Source organism: Hypanus sabinus, chromosome 1, assembly GCF_030144855.1.
Source record: "Hypanus sabinus isolate sHypSab1 chromosome 1, sHypSab1.hap1, whole genome shotgun sequence".
Lineage (NCBI taxonomy): Eukaryota > Metazoa > Chordata > Chondrichthyes > Myliobatiformes > Dasyatidae > Hypanus > Hypanus sabinus.
Window position 1 is genome coordinate 201269703 of NC_082706.1, and position 18248 is coordinate 201287950.

The 18248-nt window shown below is 43.3% G+C and overlaps 1 protein-coding gene across 2 annotated transcripts in view; it reads left to right on the forward strand.

Moving 5' to 3' along the window:
* Window positions 1-755: 755 nt before the first annotated feature.
* Window positions 756-18248, forward strand: part of LOC132385208 (collectin-10-like) — a 133323-nt gene continuing 115830 nt past the window's right edge. The window contains exon 1 of one of the 2 annotated variants that reach the window (XM_059957170.1): window positions 756-919. The gene's annotated coding sequence lies outside the window, so the exon portion shown is untranslated. Of the gene's footprint in view, window positions 920-1140; window positions 1265-18248 lie in introns of those variants that run through there. The other variant, XM_059957250.1, reaches the window with a different exon arrangement.

The following is an 18248-nucleotide window of genomic DNA, read 5'->3' on the forward strand; positions in this document are numbered from 1 at the left end:
TTATTTCTTTTATTGAGATGAAGCGCAGAGTGGGCCTCTCTGGCCCTTCGAGCCACACCGCCTAGCATTTCCAATTTAGCCCTAGCCTAATGATGGGACAATTTACAATGACCAATTAACCTGACAACCTGTACATCTTTGACTGTGGGAGGAAACTGGAGCACTCGAAGGAAACCCATGCATTCATGGGGAGAACATACAAACTCCTTAAAGGCAGCAGCAGGAATTGCCTGAATTATAAAGTGTTGTACTAACCATTATGCTACCATGTTATCCCTTATTGTGTTGATCTTTTTATTACTGTGTTCTTTATTTTATTTTGTGTTTTTTTGTGCTTCATTGGATCCAGATTAACAGTTATTTTATTCTTCTTTACTCTTGGGTATTGGAAATAGCATTAAACAATCTTAAATCTTAAATCTTGAAACTGGAATATTTTTGCAAGTTTTAAGGCAACTCACAGCACATAACGAATTCAAGAGGATACCTTAAACTGTATTAGCTGGTGTGAGCCAGTCTCAGTCTTTGTGAGGAACAGAGTGGAGAGCTCTGACCACACACAGCGGATAAAACAAGCATGTCATATAAATTATCATACTTCTGGATGACATTGAGCAGACACAGGTCAATCATTCATCAGATTCCCAGATTTTTATTTGAATTTACTCTGTTTAAGAAATACTTACGTTCATTTTGTGAAGACTACACACTTTCTAATTGTTATTCCTTAAAAACTTTAATATAACCAAAGACAATCCATTAAATGGAAAATCTGCGTAGGCAATGTAAAACGTTGGCTCCATGCTAAAAACTACTCCCTAGTAAACAAATGTTAACAATTTGTAAACACTCTGGGAACGAGGGGATCTGCTTGGGGTACACAGACAATTTCTTCCATTTTCTTCCATAGCTCCGAGAGGTAAGCTGTATATTTGTATTAAAGAACGTGCAAGACTTGCGTTTTGTCAGAACCTTTTGCTTGTGTTTATTTTCTTCTATGTGGTTTGACTACTTTAATGGGGCCTCTGAGTAACAAAAATGCAATAAATGGCCAGTGACTCATAAGCTTTTATTGCACGTAATTTTCGGTGTACTTAAATGAAATACTTAACAGAATTTTGGGAAAACATCAGTTTTCAGTTTCGAAGTAATATATGCATACCAGTGATAACTTTTCTATGTTTTCATGGGATTTCTGAATGCCTTTCACCGCCATCGCTTTGTATCTGTATTTTTGTACTTATGAATCTAAGTAAATGGAAAGGTATGTCAAGCCTTTTTCATGTAATGGCACATCTAACTCAAATGTAACAGCTGCATGTTTTTGCCGAGCCTCAAAGGGGAAATTTATAGCTGAGAAGTTACATTACATGATCGAGTATGAAAGGTCAAAAGCAGACAAAAAGCATAATCTTGAGTTTAACCAAAATGTCACAAATTCAGTATGTCAGGAAAATATGATTAAGTCCTTTATTGGGAAGCAATTAATGCAATCTTGACAAACCCTGAATTATTCAGTTTGGTTTGGATCAGGGAAAATCCAATTATTGAATTAGAACATAGAATATTGCAGCAACTCACAGGCCCTTCTGCCCTGAGTGTCCTGAGTCTAACCTACTCTAAGATCAATCCAACCAGGGATCCATGGACACCTTGCTTGTTGATATTGGTACATGGCATAAAAAGGTTTGGGAACCCCTGATCTTACCCTTAGTGGAGTTGCTCAGCGATCTCTGCTGGGACCTCTGCTGCACGTGAGTGAGTGAGGCTCCGTCGGTCAGGGTCGACAATAGATGTTGTGTCCTAGCTGTCTAGATACACAAGCCTGGGCAGTACGATATGGAGAGCAAGCTGCTGCCCTTGTACCAAGCCCTCTCTCTCCACGTATCTGATGAGCCCAAAGGGACGGCAGAGACTGACACAAATGGTACCGGCAGCATTGCAGAACTCAATGTAGAACTGCTTTAAGAACCCCAGCTCCAGATTTCCACCTTGGGGTTTACTCCCAAAGCCTTCACCATGAGTGGGTATAGCCACAAGGCAGCGGAGATTTGAGATCAGAGCTCTCCTTCTCCATGAAAAGGAACTTGTAGGCAGGTTAGCCTAATCTCAGTGGTTGGAAAAGTGGTGGAGTCTATTATTAAAGAAGAGGTTTTGGGATACTTGGAAACTAATGATAAAATAAGTCAAGGTCAGCATGGTTTCTGTAAAGGGAAATCTTGCCTGACGAATCTGTTAGAGCTCTTCAAGGAAGTAACAAACTGTGGACAAAAGAGAAGAAGTGCAAGTTATTTACTTGGATTTTCAGAAGGCACTTGATAAGGTGCCACACATGAGGCTGCTCAACAAGATATAATTCAGTGGTATGACAGGAAAAATACTGGCATGGATAGAGGAATGACTGACAGGCAGGAGGCAGCGAGAGGGAATAAAAGAGGGCCTTTTCTGGTTGGCACTGCTACTTTTCACATTGTTTGTTAATGATTTGAATAATGGAATTGATGGCTTTGAGGCAAAGTTTGTTGATGATACAAAAATAGGTGGAGGGTAGGTAGTGCTGAGGAAGCAATGAGATTGAAACAGGACTTAGACAAATTGGAAGAATGGGCAAAAATGTGGCAGAATTTAAGAACTTTTTAAAAGCTATTTATTAATGCTTTTTGGGAGGGTGATTTTAGATGCATATCATATTTATACTGAGTTAAATACTGTATGTAATTAGTTTTGCTACAATAAGTGTATGGGACACTGGAAAAATGTTGAATTTCCCCTTGGGGATGAATAAAGTATCTATCTATCTATCTATCTAGATGGAATACAGTGTTGGAAAATGTATGACAATGCATTTTGGTAAAAGGAACAATAATGTGGACTATTATCTAAGTGGGGAGAAGATTCAAACATCAGAGGTGCAGAACTACTTAGGAGTTCTCATGCAAGATTCCCAGAAGGTTGATTTACAGGTTGAGTCTGTGATAATGAAGGAAAATGCAATGCAATGTTGGCATTTATTTCAAGGAGAATAAAATAGAATTAAAATGAATTGACTGAGGGAGGGTCTCCGTCTAAATGTGCAATGTGCAATTTATAGTAATTTATAATAAATAGTATGTACAACAGGATAGTCAATAATACATAGAAATACAGTTGTATCAGTGTGAATTAATCAGTCTGATGGCCTGGTGGAAGAAGCTGTCCTGGAGCCTGTTAGTCCTGGCTATTATGCTGCGGTACTGTTTCCCAGATGGTTGCAGCTGGAACAGTTTGTGGTTGGGGTGACTCAGATTCCCAATGATCCTTCAGCCCTTTTTGCATACCTGTCTTTGTAAGTATCCTGAAAAGCGGGAAGTTCACAACTACAGGTACACTGGGCTGTCCGGACCATTCTCTGCAGGGTCCTGCGATTGAGGGAAGTACAGTTCCCGTACCAGGCAGTGATGCAGCCAGTCAGGATTCTCTCAATTGTGTCCCTGTAGAAAGTTCTTAAGATCTGGGAGCCGGCACCAAACTTCTTCAACAGTCTGATGTGAAAAAGCAAGGAGATATCTGAGACTTTATCTGACTAAGACACTAGTCAGGCCCCATATTTCAGAAATGATGCGTTGTCATTGGAGAGAGTCCAGAGGATGTTCACAAAGATGATTCCAAGAATGAAGGAAGTCTTTTTAGAACTGAGATGCGGAGAAATTACATTAGTCAGATGGTGGCAAATCTGTGAAATTTGTTGCCACGAGCAGCTGTGGAGGCCAAGTCACTGGGTGTATTTAAGGCAGAGATAGATAGGTTCTTGATTAGCCAGGGTATCAAAGGGTATGGGGTGAAAGCAGGGGAGTGGGGATGACTGGCTGAAATGGATCGGCCTATGATTGAATGGCAGAGCAGACTCGATGGGCTGAATGGCCTACTTTTGCTCCTAAATCTTATGTATCTAACATTTGAGGAGTGTTTGGCAGTTTGGGGCCTACACTCACTGGAATTTAGAGGAATGCGGGAGGATCTCATTGGAACCTACCAAGTGTTGAAAGGACTAGATTCGGTGGATGTGGAGAGGATGTTTCCTATGGTGGGTGTATCCAGCACTAGAGGGCACAATCTGAGAATTGAGGGGCAATCTTTTGAACAGAGATAAGGGAGATCTTTTTTAGCCAGAGAGTAGTGAATCTGTAGAATCCTCTGCCATGGACTGCAGTGAAGGCCAAGTCCGTGGATATATTTAAGGCGGAACTTGATAGTTTCCTGATTGGTCAGGGCATTAAAGAAGTGAGAAGGCTGGTGTGTGTGGTTGAGTGGGATCTGGGATCAGCCATGATGGAATGGCAAATCAGATTTGATGGGCTGAATGGTCCCAGAACAATGAACAGAACAAAATTCTGTTGTTATGTCTTACGGTCTTATGGCTGATGAGCCATATCTGCCCAAAGTGACTGGTTTTAAGGTGCCTTTGTCCCTTCTTCTATCAGTAGAAATGGTTCTGCCAATTTAGAAGATAACCCACTCATGAAAGCAAGGAGCTGGCCTTGGTTATCACAGACTGTTTCAGATGTGTACCACTGGGAGCTTTTAATACGTATTGGGAGCTTGTCCACTTTACCATCCCGGCTATAATAAACTTAAGGAACCACTGCTGTTTGTAATGTAGATAAATGACCTGAATGAAAATGTAGATGGATGGGTTAGTAAATTTGCAGATGCTACAAAGACTGGTGAAGTTGTAGGTAGTGTAGAAGACTGGCAAAGCATACAACATGATACCCACCAGTTGCGGATATGAGCTGAGAAGTGGCAGATGGAGCTTAACCCAGATAAATATGAGGTGCAAGGAGACTGTATAGTTTCAGCAGAGAGATCCTGGGATCTGAGTTCATAGCTCCTTGAAAGTGGCTGCACTCGTCGATAAGCTGGTTAAGAAAGCTTATGGAATGTTAAGTTAAAATGGAAAGTTAAATGGGCGGATGCCCTGGCAGGAAAGACAGTGGATCAGCAGTGGCAGATATTCTTGGGCATAATACAAAAGATGCAAATGCAGTTCATTCCAATGAGAAGGAAGGATTCAAAGAGGGGGAAGGGGCCACAGTAGTTGACAAAGGAAGTCAGAGATTGTATAGCATTAAAGAAAAAGAAGTATGACAGGGCTAAGATGAGTGGGAATACAGATGATTGGGTAAGTTTTAAGCAACAGCAGATCTTAACTAAAAAAGCAATACGGAGAGAAAAAATCAGGTATGAGCTCAGTCTAGCCAGGAATATAAAAGGGGATAGCAAAAGCTTTTTTAGCTATGTGAAGAGAAAGAAGATAGTTAAGAACAATGTTGGCCCCTTGAAGAATAAATTGGGAGAAATTGTTATGGGAAACAGGGAAATGGCAACAGAATTTAATGCATACTTTAGATCTGTCTTCACCAGGGAGGACACAAGCAATCTCCCAGATGTATGGATGGGCCAGGGTCATAAGATATCAGAGGAATTGAGACAGATTGACATTAGGAAAGAAACTGTGATGAGTAGACTGGTAGGAGTGAAGGCTAATAAATCCCTGGGTCCAGATGGTCTGCATCCGAGGGTTCTAAAAGAGGCGGCTCAGGAAATTGCAGATGCATTGGTAATCATTTTCCAATGTTCCTTAGATTCAGGATCAGTTCCTGAAGATTGGAGTGGCTAATGTTGTCCCACTTTTCAAGAAGGGAGGGAGGGAGAAAACGGAGAACTATCACCCTGTTAGCCTAACGTCAGTCGTGGGGAAGATGCTTGAGTCCATTATTAAGGACGAAATAGTGGCACATCCAGATGGCAGAAATAGGATTAGGCCGAGCCAGCATGGATTTACCAAGGGCAAATCATGCTTGACTAATCTGTTGGAGTTTTTTGAGGGTGTAACAAGGATGTTAGACGAGGGTAAGCCAGTAGATGTTGTGTACCTAGATTTTCAGAAGGCATTCGATAAGTTGCCACATAGGAGATTGGTGAGTAAAATCAGAGCTCATGGCATTGGGGGCAGGGTTTCAACATGGATAGAAAACTGGTTGGCAGATAGAAAGCAAAGGGTAGCAGTGAATGGGTGTTTCTCAGACTGGCTGGAGGTGACTAGTGGGGTACCACAGTTCTTTACGATTTATGTTAGATGAGGGCATTGAAAACTATATCAGCAAGTTTGCTGACGATACTAAACTGGGTGGCAGTGTGACATGCGAAGAGGACGTTAGGAGAATACAGGGAGACTTGGATAGGCTGAGTGAGTGGGCAGATACTTGGCAGATGTCATTCAATGTGAATAAATGTGAAGTTATCCACTTTGGAAGCTGGAACAAGAGGGCAGAGTATTGTCTGAACGGTGTCGAGTTAGGTAAGGGAGAAATGCAAAGAGACCTAGGAGTCCTAGTTCACCAGTCAATGAAGGTGAATGAGCAAGTGCAACAGGCAGTGAAGAGGGCAAATGGAATGTTGGCCTTTGTTACAAGGGGAATTGAATACAAGAGCAAGGATGTTCTTTTGCATTTGTACAGGGCCCTGGTGAGACCACACCTGGAATATTGTGTACAGTTTTGGTCTCCAGGTTTAAGGAAGGACATTCTGGCAATTGAGGAAGTGCAGCGTAGATTCACTAGGTTGATTCCTGGGATGGCAGGGCTGTCTTACGCAGAGAGATTGGAGAGATTGGGCTTGTACACGCTGGAATTGAGGAGATTGAGAGGGGATCTGATTGAAACGTTTAAGATAATTAAAGGATTTGATAGGATTGAGGCAGGAAATATGTTCCAGATGTTGGGAGAGTCCAGTACCAGAGGGCATGGATTGAGAATAAGAGGTCAGTTATTTAAAACAGAGTTGAGGAAGAGCTTCTTCTCCCAGAGAGTTGTGGAGGTGTGGAATGCACTACCTCGGAAGACGGTGGAGGCCAATTCTCTGGATGCTTTCAAGAAGCAGCTGGATAGATATCTGATGGATAGGGGAATCAAGGGATATGGGGACAAGGCAGGGACTGGGTATTGATAGTGAATGATCAGCCATGATTTCAGAATGGCGGTGCAGACTCGAGGGGCCAAATGGTCTACTTCTGCACCTATTGTCTATTGTCTATTGTCTATTGAATGCTTGCTTTTATAAGTCGAGGCACTGAGTCCAAAGGTCAGGTGGTTAGGTTGCAATTTTATAAAACTCTGATGAGGTCTCATCTGGACTGTTGCATACAGTTCTGGTCATACCATTACAGGAAGGATGTTGGGGCTTTTGAGAGGGTACAGAAGAGGTTCACAAGAATGCTGCTTGGTTTAGGTGGCTTGAGCTATCACGAGAGGCTGGAAAAGCTTGGGCTGTTTCTCCTGGAGCACCGGAGGCTGAGGGGAGATCTGATAGAGGTTTATAAGATTTATGAGTGCCATAGATAGAGTGGACAGAGAGTCTCTTTTCCCCAGGGTTGAAATGTTTAATACCAGAGGGCATGCATTGAAGGTGAGCAGGGGTAGGTTCAAAGGGGATGTGAGGGGTAAGTCTTTTACTCAGAGAGTGGTGGATGCCTGGAATGCATTCTCGGGTTGATGGTAGAGGCAACTACATTAGAGGCTTTTAATGTACATTTAGATAGGGACATAGAAGATGGAGGCTATGGTCATGGTGTCGATAGGAGGGATTAGTACTTGGGTGTTTTTGATTTACTTTTTAGCGGGTTCAGCACAACAAATGATTGTTTCTGTGCTGTTTGCTTCTATGTTCTATAGCCCTCCATTTTTCTATTATCTATGTGCCAATCTAAAATTTTCTTAACAGAACCGAGAGAATATTTCAACGCAGGAGTTTCACTGTAATACTCTGCCTAACTGATAGGCTCATCAACATTTGATTAACATCTATGATATGATTTTATTTAGAATAAATTCACCGGAGTAGGAGAATGAGAGGAGATTGCTTAGAAACCTATAAAATTCTAACAGTTCTAGACAGACCAGAGACAAAGAGAACATTCCTAATGGTGGCAAGTAATGGTGGAATATGATCAAAAATCCATTTTGGAGCCAAGACCTATAGGAATTTCTTTGCCCAGACGATGGTCAGCCTGTAGAATTGTCCAACACAGAAAGCAGTAGATTCAAGCTTGTTTAGGAGATAGTTATTTTCCAGGATTCCAAAGAGATCAGAATCAGGTTTAATATCAGTGGCATATTTCATGAAATTTGTTGTCTTTGCAGCAACAGTACAATGCAGTACAGAGTAATAGAGAAAAACAACTGTGAATTATGATAAGTAAATATTTATATAAAATAGTTAAATTAAATAAATTGTGCAAAATATAAAAATAAAGAACTAGAGAGGTAGAATTCATGGGTTCAATGTCCATTCAGAAATTGGATGGCAGAGGGGAAGAAGCTGTTCCTGAATTGTTAATTGTGTGCCTTCAGGCTCTTGTACCTCCTTCCTGATGGTTGCAATAGAAACAAGACATGTCCTGGGTGATGGGGGTCCTTAAAGATGGATGCTGCCCTTTTTAGGCATCGCTCCTTGAAGATGCCCTGGATACTGCAGAGGCTAGTGCTCATGATGGAGCTGACTGTGCTTACAACTTTCTGCAGCTTATTTCGATTTTGTGTAGTTGTCCTTCCGCACATCAGAAGGTGATGCAGCAAGTTAGAAAGCTCTCCACAGTGGGTACATCTGTAGAAATTTGTGAATGTCATACCAAATCTCCTCAAGCTACTCAAGAACTCACACACAAGATTACAAGACAAAGGAGCAGAAGTCGGCCATTCAGCCCATTGTGTCTGCTCCGCCACTCCACCATGAGCTAAACTATTCTCCCATCTAGTTCCAAGTTCCAGCTTTTTCCCCATATCCCTTGATACCCTGACTAATTGGATACCTATCAATCTCCTCCTTACACACCCTCAATGATTGGGCCTCCACAGCTGTATGTGGCAACGAATTCCATAAATCCATGACCCTCTGGCCTCATCTCTGTTTTAAATGGGTACCCTCTAATTCTAACTCTGGGGCCTCTTGTTCTGAAACATTTGAAATGTTTCTATGAGATCCCCTCTCATTCTTCTATACTCTAATGAATACAATCCACGAGCCAACAAACGCTCCTCATATCTTAGTCCCTGCATTCCAGGAATCATCCTCGTGAATCTTCTCTGAACTCTCTCCAACATCTGTACATCCTTTCTAAGATAGGGGGCCCAAAACTGCACACAGTATTCCAAATGGGGTCTCACCAGTGCCCCATAGAGCCTCATCAACAGCTCCTGACTTTTATACACTATTCCTCTTGAAATGAATGCCAACATAGCATTCGCTTTCCTTACTGCCGATCCAACCCTGTGGTTAACCCTCAGGGTATCCTGCACGAGGACTCCCAAGTTCCTTTGCACTTCTGATTTTTGAATTTTCTCCCCATCTAAATAATAATCTGCCTGATTATTTCTTTTTCCAAAATGTACAACCGTACATTTCTCAACATTGTATCTCATCTGCCATTTCTTTGCCCACTCTCCTAGACTGACCAAGTCTCTCTGCAACCTTTCCATTTCTTCAACACTTCCTGCTCCTCCACCCATCTTGGTGTCATCTGCAAACAGCCACAAAACCTTTAAATCCATAATCTAAATCATTGATACCCAGTGTAAAAAGAAGCAGCCCCAACACCGACCCCTGTGGAACACCACTAGTAACCGGCAACCAACCGGAACAGGATCCCTTTACTTCCACCTTTATATTATATATATATATATATTCTTGTAATTCCCTCTGAAAAGACATTGCAACTGGTTTCATTACATGAGGTCTTACCTGACATGGTAACCTAGACAAGGGATATTCAAGCTAGCTGAGTAAAGTCAAAGTTATCAAAGGACCCGTACTGTGCTGTGCTCTTCTATGTTCTAATGCTCATAACCTTAGTCTCTTGGTTATTTGAATAATTTTTTTCAAAGTGTGGGTAACTATTGCATCCCCAGCTTTACTACAGTGTATCCATGAGACCATAAGATTGGTTCATAGAACCATAGAACATTACAGCACAGAAACAGGCCTTTTGGCCCTTCTTGGCTGTGCTGAACCATTTTTCTGCCTAGACCCACTGACCTGCACCTGGACCATATCCCTCCGTACACCTCTCATCTATGTACCTGTCCAAGTTTTTCTTAAATGTTATAAGTGAGCCCGCATTTACCACTTTATCTGGCAGCTCATTCCACACTCCCACCACTCTCTGTGTGAAGAAGCCGCCCCCCCCATGTTCTCTTTAAACTTTTCCTGCTTCACCCTTAACCCATGTCCTCTGTTTTTTTTCTCCCCTGGCCTCAGTGGAAAAAGCCTGCTTGCATTCACTCTATCTATACCCACCATAATTTTATATACCCCTATCAAATCTCCCCTCATCTTCTACGCCCCAGGGAATAAAGTACTAACCTATTCAACCTCTCTCTGTAACTCAGTTTCTCAAGTCCTAGTAACATCCTTTGTAAATCATCTCTGCACTCTTTCAACCTTATTAATATCCTTCCTGTCATTCGGTGACCAATCATCAAAGGACCCCAAGATACGGCCACGAGGATCCAACAGATTAATTTTGGCTTTCCTCTCACCTCATCTCTTTTCCTTACCTTCCTATCACCTCCCTCTGGCTCCCCTTTCCATTTCCTGTCTCCTGGCAGGTGATAGGTGAAACCAAGCGAGGAAGAAGGGAATGAAGTGAGAAGCTGGGAAGTGACAGGTGGAAAAGGTAAAGGACTGAAGAAGAAGGAAGGAATCTGATAGGAGGACAGTGAACCATGGGAGAAGGAAAGGAATTGGAGGGAGGTGATAGACTGTGGTGAACTACGTGTGCCTGTCTGGACACGCCCCCTGCTGACTGTTCCTGTGGCTCCTCCCACAGACCCCGGTATAAAGGAGATCTTAGCCTGGGCCAGGCCTCTCAGTCTCCAGGATGTAGTATGGTGGTCACTCACTGCTGGTTGCTTCTTCCAGTCAATAAAAGCCAATATCTCGCCTTTACGTCTCAGAGTGAGTTATTGATGGTGCATCATAGACAGATGAGGTGAATAGAAGGCATAAGAGTCCTGAATGGGGAATGGGAAATAGTGATGAGTAGGAATTACCAGAAATTAGAGAAATCAATGTTCTTGCCATCAGGTTAGAGGGTACCTAGACAGAATATGAAACGTTCAACAAACGTTTTATTTAGTATTTTGATAGAATTAGCAGAAGCATACCCAGCTTCATCCCTGGCAGGTAAGCACAAGAAACAAGCCCATCACATGCTACAGTGTGGCTCACCAAGTGTCTGAAAGCGAAGACGCCAAGCTGCAAAGACATGAGCAAAGTTTTAATAAAATGTCCAAGGGCTCATGTGAAAACAATGTGTGTGATATGGGATGTCTCAAAATCTAAGGCTGGATATATTTTTTAGACACAGAAGATTCTGCGTGTGCAGGAAATCCCAAGCAACACACAAAATGCTAGAAGAGCTCAGTAGTTCAGGCACCATCTGTGGAGAGGAAATAATCAGTCAATGTTTTGGGCCAAGACCTTTCGTCAGGGATTTCCATAGATACTGAAACACAAACAAGAGAAAATCTGCAGAGGCCAGAAATCGGAGCAACACACACAAAATGCTGCAGGCCAGGCAAGGCAGTGTCTATGGAAAAGAGTACAGTCGATGTTTCAGGCACTCACTGCATGACCTGCTGAAATCCTCTAGTATTTTGTGTGTGTTAACCCTGGATATGTTTCAGCTGTACTTTTACAGGAGCAGGATATTGTCCAGCAATGTCTCAAGTCTTAAGACCATAAGACATAGGAGCAGAATTAAGCTATTCGACTCATTGAGTTAGCTCCACCATTCCATCATGTCTGATTTATTATTCCTCTCAACCCCATTCTTCTACCTTCTACCCATAACCTTTGGTGCCATTAATAATCTAGAACCTATCAACCTCTGCTTTAAATATATCCAATGATTCAACTGCTTGTGGCAATGATTTCCACAGATTCACTACCCTCTCTAGAATCTCCGTAACACATCCATGCTATGCACTGTACACCTACAAACTCAGCAGATATCTCCAATTGCCACTTAGCTGTAAGGCTTCTTCAAGTGTTCCTATTTTTAATTTCTGCCGACCTTTGGAATGCTGAGATTCATTTTATCGTGGACATACACAATAGATACATGGAACACAGTAGAGTCAGTGAAAGACGATACGTGAACAAAGACTGACAAACAATGTGCAAAAGACAAACTGTGCAGATAAAAAAAGTAAATATGTAATAGTCAGAACTTGCATTGTAGAGTCCTTAAAGTGAATCAGTTCAGTATTGATGTAAGTGAATACAGCCAGTCCAGGAGCCTGGTGCTTCTAGGGTTATAACTGTTTCCGAACCTAACAGTGTGGCACCTAAGATGCTCGTATCTCCTTCCTGACTGTGCAGCAAGAAGAGAGCATGGTCTGGACAGTGGGGGTCCTTGACGATGGATGCAGCTTTTTGTGTCAGTGCTCATTGTAGGTGAGGATGGCTTTGCCTGTGATGGACTGGGCTGTCTCCACCATTATTACCTTAGTAACATTCTTCAGGTGGAGCTTCACCAGACCCACTTTCAACATGTCTCTCAGGTTCAACTTCTGGTTCTGATTTTAAATCTGGGCCATCAAACACTTTGAAGACAGTTTTCAGTCCAGTTTACCTGCAGCTGAGATCATGGTGTCTCTTTTACCTCCCGTTGCAGTCTGGAAAAGACGACTGTAGCTGCCTTAATCACTGTTAACCTCCCATTGCAGTTATGATTGTTCCTGTGAATGTCAAGAACCTGAAAACCTCTCACCAACTTTCTCACTTGCCTTTTCCTTTTAGGCTTAGGAGTGATCATGATCTGCCTATAATCAGCCCTAGAATCATGGAGTTATAGAAGAATAAAGCACAAAAAGAGGCCCTTTGGCACATCTAGTCCATGCTGAATCATTTAAACTGCCGACGCCTGTCAACCTACACCTGGACCATTGCCCTCCGAACCCCTTTCCTGTCCATGTATCTATCCAAACTTTTCTTAAACGTTGAAATCTGGCTCACATGCACCACTTGTGCTGCCAGCTCGTTCCACACTCTCACCACCCTCTAAGTGAGGAAGTTTCCCCTCATGTTCCCCTTAAACTTTTCACCTTTCACTGTTAACCCATGATTTCTGGTTGTAGTCCCACCCAACCTCAGTGGAAAAGCCTGCCTGCATTTGCCCTATCTATATCCCTCATAATTTGTTTACCTCTATTAAATCTCCTCTCGGTCATCTACATTCCAAGGAATAAAGGCCTAACCTATTCAATCTTTCCTTATAAATCAGGTCCTCCCATCCCAGCAACATCCTTGCAAATTTTCTCTGCACTCTTTCAACCTTATTTATATCTTCCCTGCAGGTAGATGACCAAAACTGTACTTAATACTCCAAATTAGCCCTGCTGGAGAAAGTTGCTTAAATCTGGTTGAATCAAATTGACCCCTGCAAAAGCCTCCTCTTCATAAACAAATGGGGTCATTCCCGTGTTAAATTCAGATTAAATTATTGATCTCATCTACATCGAAAAATGCCGCGAAATGTGTCATTTGCGTCAGTTGTTGGCAGTAGTCTGCAAGTGTCACCACACACTCTGGTGCCAACATAGCATACCCACAATGCTCAGTGGAACAACACAGAAGACAACAAGCAACAAAACAACAACAGCAAATCAAGCTGCATTTCTCCCTCCTACCCACACACACACAGGGACAGTCCTCAAATCCCAGGCCTTGAGGCCTTAGTCTCCAGTTTCCAGGTGTCTACGGGCATCAGGCTTTGACTTCTGGACTTCGTATTGACTTTAGGGCTTCGGTTTTCGGTACTGAACCCTGGACACCGATGACAGGGCCCCAAACTCCAGGCTCCATCTGTGGGTGTGCCGACGGACCAACCCTCCTTGTTCCTCCTGCTCACACGGACATCCATTGCTGGAACCTGCTGTCTTGGGACAGCCCAACATAGATGGATGTCCTTCGTCTCTTGTCCATGTTGCTGGCATAGAAAGTAAACTTTCCTTTTCTGAACAAGAAGTCTACCAGCCATTGATTTGTTAAGTGTCTAGCTCCTTCAAGGACCTTTCAATCCTTCCTTCAGAAAACAAGAAGCTCATTCTGTTGCTCTGGACAGCTGGGATAGTATGGTGGGATTATTCTTTATTTAATTATATTAATTTACCAAAGTCTTCAACAATACTTGCTATGTTTTGGAGTCAGGGATAGATGGCTACATTGTGCAAGTTGTCTGCACTTGCCCCTGTTTCTGGGAGTGCACATAATGGACAATCTCAACCTCAATACCACCTCTTCCATCAAAAAAAAATACAACAGCATTTCCACTTCCTCAGGAGATTGAGGTGACAGAGGGTCCCTTCACTACTGCCATTCTAACCAACTTTTTCTGGAGCACCATTGAGAGTGTCCTGACCAGCTGCATCACCATCTGGTACAGGAATTGTAAAGCTTCTGATTGCAAATTTCTACAAAGGAATATGAGGACTGTTGAGAGGATCATCAGGGTCTCCCTTCCACCCATTAGAGATAATCATCATGTGCTGCATACGCGGTGCCCTTAGCATTGTCAATAATCTCTGAATCCATCCGCCAATCTCTTTGACCCTCTACCTTCAGGTAGGAGGTACAATAACATTAGGCCATGGATGTGAAACAGCTTCTTCCCTGCCACCACATCATTTGGTCTCATCACGAATGAAGCACCAGTAGCATTATACTGTTTACTTTGTAACTTGTGTCACATATACACCTTGTTATTTGTGGTAATAATAACTTATGTGTTGTGCGCGAGTTATATGTACTGTGTTGTGCTCCTTGATCCGGAGAAATGTTGTTTTGTTTGGCGGCATACATGTGTATGGACACTAAGATGAACTTGGAGTTGACTTTGCAGTTGCTTTATTGAATGCTTGAAAGCTGTGGGCCTCTGTAACATTACAGTAGAGTAGCAATCCTCTGCCGGTCAGGGTCGAGCACGGATGTTGTTTCCTAGCTGTCTAGATTCACAAGCCTGGGCAGTACGATGTAGAGAGCAAGCTCCTCCTCTCCACACATCTGATGCACCCAAAGGAACAGCAGAAACCAACACACTGACAGTAGAGTATTATACATGTACATGCTTGAGCCAATAAGGGGAAGATATAATTATACAAAATGCTGGGGAATTTCAGCAGATTATCATTCATCAGGACTCAGCCTGAAATACTATCTGTTTATTCCTCTCCTTAGAAACACCCTGACTTGCTCCTCCAAATGTTTATTTTTTTATAAACATAGAAATAGAAAACCTACAGCGCAATACAGGCTCTTCGGCCCACAAAGTTGTGCCAAACATGTCCCTACCGTAGAAATTACTAGGGATACCCACAGCCCACTATATTTCTAAGCTCCATGTACTTATCTGAAAGTCTCATAAAAGACCGTATCGTATCCGCCTCCACCGCCGTTGTTGTCAGCCCATTCCACGCACTCACCACTCTCTGAGTAAAAAACTTATCCCTGACATCTCCTCTGTATCTACTCCCCAGCACCTTAAACCTGTGTCCTCTTGTGGCAACCATTTCAACCCTGGGAAAAAGCCTCTGACTATCCACATGATCAATGCCCCTCATCATCTTATACACCTCTTATCAGGTCACCTCTCATCCTCTGTCGCTCCAAGGAGAAAAGGCCGAGTTCATTCAACCTGTTTTCATAAGGCATGTTCCCCAATCCAGAAAACATCCTTGTAAATCTCCTCTGCACCCTTTCTATGGTTTCCACATCCTTCCTGTAGAGAGGCAACCAGAACTGAGCACAGTACTCCAAGTGGGGTCTGACCAGCATCCTTTATAGCTGAAACATTACCTCTCAGTTCCTAAATTCAGTTCCACGATTGATGAAGGCCAATACACCGTATGCCTTCTTAACCACAGAGTCAACCTGCGCAGCTGCTTTGAGTGTCCGATGGACTCGGACCCCAAGATCCCTCTCATCCTCCACACTGCCAAGAGTCTTACCATTAATACTATATTCTGCCATCATATTTGACCTACCAGAATGAACCACCTCACACTTATCTGGGTTGAACATCTGCTACTTCTCAGCCCAGTTTGGTATCCTATCAATGTCCCACTGTAACCTCTGACAGCCCACAACACCCCCAACCTCTGTGTCATCAGCAAACTTACTAACCCATCTCTACACTTCCTCATCCAGGTCATTTATAAAAATCATGGAGTAAGGGTACCAGAACAGATCCTTGAGACACACCAGTGGTCACCGACCTCCATGCAGAATATGACCTGTCTACAACCACTCTTTGCCTTCTATGGGCAAGCCAGTTCTGGATCCACAAAACAGTGTCCCCTTGGATCCCATGCCTCCTTACTTTCTCAATAAGCTTTGCATGGGGTACCTTATCAAATGCCTTGGTGAAATCCATATACACTACATCTACTGCTCTTTATCACTTATCGTTACTTCATTGTCATCTTATCTCAAGTCCAGCAGAATACAGAACTGCTTGGTGCCACACCAAGTGGTGGTATTAGTCTAAAAGGTGGATAAGGATTAATTAATGATGGCAATTTCCATAGCTACATAATAGTAAATACCTGAATGGGAAGTTCTTCGAGTGCTGTCAGTAATTGAATTAAAAAAAAACATGAGCAAACACTGAACTGCCATGTGTCAGCCAAAATGGGTATTTTACCAGTCATTGGCTTTTAAGTTAAAGTATATCTGCTTTTAAACAGGTAAAATTGCAATGCACATATACAGACCATAAGATATAGGAACAGAATTAAGCCATTTGGCTCATTGAGTCTTCTCAATCATTTCATCATGGCTGATACATTTCCGTCTCAGCCCCAGTCTCCTGCCTTCTCCCTGTATCCCTTCATGCCCTGACTAATCAAGAATCTATCAACCTCTGCCTTAAGTAAGACTTGGGTTCCACAGCTGCCTGTGTCAATGAATTCCACAGATTCACCACTCTCTGGCTAAAGGAATTCCTCCTCATCTCCGTTCTAAAAGGAAGCCCCTCTATTCTGAGACTATAGTGTCTAGTCTGAGACATTCCCACCATAGGAAACATCCTCTCTACATGCTCTCTGTCAAGGCCTTTCACCATTCGATATGTTTCACTTAGGTCACCCCGATTCTTCTGAATTCCATTGAATACAGGCCCAGAGCAATCACATGTTCTTCATATGACAAGTCTTTTATTCCTGGAATCATTTTTCTGAAACTCCTTTGAACCCTCTCCAGTTTCAGCACACTCTTTCTAAGATAAGAGGACCAAAACTGCTCACAATACTCCAAGTGAAGCCTCACCAATGCTTTATGAAGTCTTGTGGCGACCCACTTCCCAACGCACTCGAACCAGCTCACAAAGCGGCGTGCGCCGGCATTGAGGCCAGTCCCAAAGAGGGCACCAAGCCTGCTTCACCAGAAAGGGGAAAAGCCCGCGCGTGGGATGGGACTGTGAATACGCGCCCCCTATAGTATTCCCACCCGGGGAGGGCGGGAACAAGAAGGCTTTAAAGCGAGGCTGCAAAGTTTGAATAAACCTCTTTCACAACTGCAGCTCACCGACTGCATGTCGTTATTTCAACACTGCGCGTAGCACACCGCTACAATTGGTGACCCCGATGGCCCAAACGATACTTGGACTGGAGATGAATGATGCCACATCAGTTCATGCAATTTTGTTAAAACTGCCAAGCTTCTGGACGCTGCGACCTCACCTATGGTTCCGGCAACCAGAAGTCCAATTCCACATTCGGCAGATAACCTCAGATGCCACACGTTACTACTATGTGGTGAGCTCCCTCGACCAGGAAACAGCCGCCAGGTTAAGGAGTTCATACAGTCGCCCCCGGAGGATGGCAAATACAATTCAAAAACTGCTCATAAGGACTTTCGGACTCTACGACTCAAGTGAGCTGCCCGCTTACTGCACCTGGATGGTTTGGGGGACAGGGCAGCGTCGGCTTTGATGAACGAGATGCTGTCCCTGGCTGGAGGACACAAGACCTGCCTCATGTTTGAGCAGGCGTTCCTGGAGCAGCTGCCCGAGGACATATGCCTGCTGCTGTCCGACGCGGATTTCAGTGACCCCCCCGGAAGGTGGCAGCCCAGGCAGACGTGCTGTGGAAAGCCAAGAAGGAGAGTGGGGCATCCGTTGCACAGATCACCAGGCCACGCTCCCAGCTGCA